This window comes from Strongyloides ratti, scaffold srae_chrx_scaffold0000002 (assembly GCF_001040885.1).
Source record: "Strongyloides ratti genome assembly S_ratti_ED321, scaffold srae_chrx_scaffold0000002".
In the NCBI taxonomy this organism is placed as follows: Eukaryota; Metazoa; Nematoda; class Chromadorea; order Rhabditida; family Strongyloididae; genus Strongyloides; species Strongyloides ratti.
In genome coordinates, this window is record NW_020171510.1 from 953,067 (window position 1) to 959,066 (window position 6,000).

Consider the following 6,000-nt stretch of genomic DNA (forward strand, 5'->3'; position numbering starts at 1 on the left):
ATAAATAAACATTAATTGTATTTACTACTATATTTTATAATAAATACATTTTTTTTTTATGTCAAATATCTATATATCTTTCAATCATAAGTAACAAAGTAAATAAATTTTAAAAGAATGTCATGATGATGATAGAAAAAAAAAGAATTGGCAGAAAGATAGTTGTCTTATGAAATTATTATCAATGAAAAATTATCCATTGAAAGGAATTTATATTAGATGTAATGATTAATTTAATACTTTTTTAGTTATAATCATTATAGTGATAATGATGACGATATTTATTATTAATTGAGTTCTCTCTTTTATTTGTAAAAATTTGTATGTATATATATATATATATTAAATGTAAATTATTTTGTAGTATAATTTATAAATTTCATGGACGAATAATTTTTACAAGTTAAGATATATTATATTACATCATTTGAGAAAAAAAGATCTATTACCTCTTCAAAATGGAAAAATTCATAAATTTTGAGTTATTACAAAAAGTAAACTTTACATTCCTTTATAGTTATAATAAAAATTGTAAAAAAAAAGTATAAAAGTAAAAAAGCTTAAAATAATTGATAAAATGATGTTAATATATATATCTATATTTGTTGAAAAGGGGGAAATATAAAAAAAAAAAAAAGGGGGGAGAGTAAAAGAAAAATTGACCATAAAAGAATTGTGAGGGAGATAATTAAATTTAATAAATTGAAGAAAATATATAAAATACAATTCATCATCCTTCTTCTATTTAGAAAACTACAATTTAATTGAAGAAAATAAAATATGATAATACCCATTATTGTTATATATCAAAATATTGTGACAACCAAAAATTAACAATAAACAACACAAAAAAGTTGATATTTATAAAAAGATTTAAAGATTTTCAATGATAAAAAAAAATTTTTTAATTTAGTTTTTATTATTATTTTTTTTTTTTTAAGATATAAGAGTATTGGAAAAAAGTGAGAGAGAAAAAAGAATAAGAGATATTCTTGGTAAAGTAAAGAATTTATGTTTAAATATACTTTAAAATTAGTAAATTAAGTTATATGTAATTTAGATTAAAATAAAGAAAATCATATATTAAAACCAAAAATATATATTTATATTAAATAGTATTCATTTTTATTAACAAAATTTTTATATTTATAAATATTATTAAGTTAAATTTAAAATGTTAATTAAATTAAGAAATAATAAAACCATAATAAATGCATAAATATTATAGTAATAGCATTAAAATAGTATTTTTAAGGATAAGATAAAATTAAAATAAAATAAATTATTTAAAAAAAAAGTTTTAAAAAAAATATATATTTAGTTAAGAAAAATGTGTTGTAAATCTTATGAAGATTTTATATATAAATATATATATATATATATGTATATATATTATGTAAAAAGATAATTTTAAGAAAATTTTTATCAAAAGAATAGAAATATATTATAAATGATGTATTTTATATATGGTGGGTTAAAAGAAAAGAGATAACAAAAGCCGTAATATAAAAATAATTATTTGTTAAAAATAAATGTATTCCAATTTAGAAATGATATAAAATTTTTATCATAAAAAGTCGCCTACTAATAAATATATGTATGTATATGTAATCACTTTATTTGATATATTTCTCCTAGTTAAGCCATCTAGAAAATTAGAAAAAAAAGTACACATTTTGTATGTGATTGTTTGAAAAGATTAGTTTATTTTAATTCATCTAAAATGTAAATTTAAGTAAAAGTTCTTAATAAAATATAAACTATAGGAAGAGGGAAGATTATATTGGTAAGAAAGAAAGTATAATTTAAAAAAAATATATTTATATATAATTTCTACAATAAATATAATTGATATCATTTTTGGTCAAAAATTAGTACTATTTTAGTAATGAATATTGAAATTTAATTATTAATATTAGTTAATGAATTTTTGCTTCTATAAATAAAAAATATAACATTTTCATTAATTTATTTTACTATTAATTGTATATTTTTAAAATATATATGTCACATAAAAATAATATAAATATCAATCTTCTGTTTTTTTTTTGTTAAAAAAATAAAATTATAAAATTAAGAATTAGATAAAATTTTTTAGTAAATTATGAAACATATATATTAGAAAATTTTTATTATCAATTGTCAATTGATAAATATTTTGACTGTGTTCTTTATATATAATTTCTTCATAATGATTCCCTTTTAATATTTTAAAAAAATTATCATCATTTTCAATTTGTTATTTGTTTGGAACATTCTTTAACAATATAATATATCCTTAATAATAAAATAACACTTTAAATTTTAATTATATCATATTTAACACCTAATTAAGAGAAGAAAATTAGCTCATATTAAAGTTAAAGTTTTTAATATTAAAAAGAGAAAATGAATAAGAAATTAGTTCCGGAAAGAATTGTCTAAAAATAATTTTAAAGAAGGGATGTAATTGTAAAATTTAAGAAACATAAAAATTAAAAAAAAAATGAAGAAATGATTGGTAGACTGAAAATGAATGAGTGCAAGAATGATGTCTTAATTTATTTTTAATAACACATTTATCAAAATAAATTACAATTGAAGGATCAGTATAAATATAAAAAAAAACAAACGTTACATTAAAATGTTAGAGAATGATAATAAACTAGAAGATGGAGGTGAAGACAAAGGGACGAAAAGATAAATTGAAGGAAGTAACTTTCTTCTTTTTCTTTTCTTTTTTTTTTGTTTAAAATAGGTAAATTAAATATGATTTATAAATTAAATAATAAACATTTAGTAAAAGTAGTTAAAAAGAAAAAAGATCACATAATTTGTGTGATACAAAATATAATTAGGATAAACATAGATTTTTGAAGTGTTACAAAGATATATAATACATTTAACTGCGCACTGTAATCTACTTTCCATTATTTCTTCTATAAAAATTCTGCTATTTTTCTTTTTAAAATGTTAAAATCAGTAGAAATTAAGATATTGAAAAGAGTAATATAAAGTAGAGGAAATAAGTTAAAAATGTTTGTGGTATATTTTAAAATAAATAGATAATTAACAACAGATAAAAGAGTATCTAAAATTTTGAGTAAAAATTTTTACTTAACTCAAAAAAAAGTTAAATAATAATAATTGTAATAGACAAAAAAATATTTTTTCCTAATATTATATATACTCTTCCATTCTTGTATACACAAAATGTAATGTATTTGTTTTTTTGTACTTAATTATGTGTTTTGAAACATTTGACTTATTTTTCTTTTAAACACCATAAAAAAAAATGGTAGAAAAAAGTGTCTATATATTTAGTGTCTTATATATTACATTTTGTAGAATATCTAATAGAATTATACACCTCACCAAAATATTTTTTTGGAAGAAAATTTTTTTCTAATATTTAAAAAAAAAAAAAAAAGAAATATCATTATGTTGATATATTAGATGTGATACGCTGAGTTATTTTAATATTATAATAGCACATTATTTTTTAAATATATATATTTTTATTACAAAATATTTTTAAAATGTTTAGTTAAAATATAACAGTTATGCAATAAATAATTTTTAATTAATTAATCTTCAAAAAAAAAAGAAAAAAAAATAATTAAAAAATGATTTTTTTATTGCATTAAAATGATAAATACTCAAGGAATGTTTATGTTTCAAAATTTTTTTTTATATTTTACTTATTAAAGAAATCTATTGATAAGTATATTTTTAACTTACAGATGATTATTTAATTAGTCATATAAAATAATAATTTTTTTAAAATTACTAGTTTAAAAAAAAAAATCGTATAATTGTTAATAAAAATTTCTATAAATAAGTTGAAAAAAATATTACGAATTTTAAGAAATGAGAAATGTTAATATATTGGTGTAAAGTTTATTTAATTAATGATTTTAATAAAAATATATGGTAAAGAAAATGTTTTCTAGTTAAAAGTTACTCAAAATAGATAACTAATAGAAAAAAAAAATAATAAAATTTGTAAGTTAAGAAAATGTATAAAAGAAAAATAGTGAAAGTAATAAATAAATATAAATATATATATACATTTAAAGTATTTTAAAAGTAGGTAATTTATGAATATTTCAAATAAAAAAAAAAGCATTTATATATTTTTTTTAAAATAAAAAATCATTTAACAAGATTGTCAAAATTTAAAACACTGTAAATAAAATATGAAATAGTAAAATTGAAAAAAATAATTATACATATATATATATGGAGAGAGAGATAAAGAAAATATTAATGTGAATAGAATGAAGAATGTAACAATAGAAAAATCTTAATTTTTTGATAAATATTTTTTTCCATCTAAAAATACCTATACCTTTTACATTATTTATTAACTACTTCCAATGTTTTTGTTACAAAATTACTTTTCTTTTTTTAAATTTAGAAAGTAACAAATGTATTTACATATATTTTTAAACAATGTTATTTAAAAATTTGTTAACCATAAATTGTTGATTGTAGTAATATATAATATACCCTACATTTCAAAAATGAATGATATATATATAAAAAAAAATATGCATATTTTTTCCACTTAAATATGAATCATATCTTTTACTTTTCTCAAAAAACTTTTTTTTTACAATAACTGTGAAAGATAAGAATTAAAGTGGAATGTCAATATTATAAATAATAGTAATTTAAATAACTTCATTTAAATAAACATATTGCCTTTTTTGAAAGGTAATTTCTAACAATACTAAAAACAATATATATTTCAATTTTAGATAAAAGATATATCTCAACTTAATTATAAATAAAATTATTTTAACATGATAGTAAACTTTTAATTATTTTTTTTTTTATTAAAAATTAAAAATAATTTTTTGTTAATTTATATTATTATAAAAAAAAAATCAATTTTGCTTTTTTTTATATAATTATCAAATAAAAGGATATTACAAAATATTGAATAAAATTAAAAAAAAAATATATATATATATGATTTCTTAATATAAAATTAGTTAAATTTTTTTTTATTTTTAAAACAAAAATATATATTTAAGATAAAAATTACATTCATTAACAAAAAAGATTTCTGGATTTTGATGATATAAAAATCTAAAGAAAAAAAATTCATTAAATGAAAACCAATAACAAAAGGACAATTTAATTCAATTCACATTTATTTCTTTAATTCATTTAAATACAATTCATACATCTATTTAACCCTTAAAATGTAAGCAACTTTAATTTTAAGACTTATAAAATAAAAATTACTCTTTAAAAAAATTAAATAACAATTAAAGTTAAAATAGTTAGTGATATTTTTAGAGTAAAAATACTAAATTAATATAACTTATTTTTAATTATTTTATACTTTTATCAGAAAATTAATTTTTACTTTAATTTTTAAAATATAATAATAAAGAAAAAATGGAAAATATGATAGTGTTAGAAAGAGGAAGTATATGATGTTATATTTAATTAAAAATGTTTTTAAGAATGATTATTTTTTAAAATTTTTTTAAAAAACTTTAATTTTTTTTTTTCATTTGATAAACGGATAAATTTTATTAATGAAGATCTCTTTTTTTCCTTTTGAATAAAATATAATGAATTGTATGAGGGTGATAATATTTCTAATAATTTTGATAGCAACAACTAAATATGGTAAATTTCTAATAGTCTAAATAATGAATTTTTACTTTAAATTGATATTCCATACTCCATTTATGGATGAGTGAAGAGATAAAATATTTTTACAAAAAGGGAATGACAATTGATAGAAGAATACTCATAAATTTTAATAATTATTCATAGATACAACTATATAAAATTATTAAGTCTATACTTGTACATATTAAAAAATTTTTCTTTCATTAAAATCATCTTTTAATATTTGATGGATCATAAATCATAACAACTCACTAATTTATGTATAAATATATTTATATACTATTTCTGATACAATATCCAAAAATGGCAAATTATTTTTTTTCTTTTTTCAAATTTATAATAAATATATATAAATATAAATATATT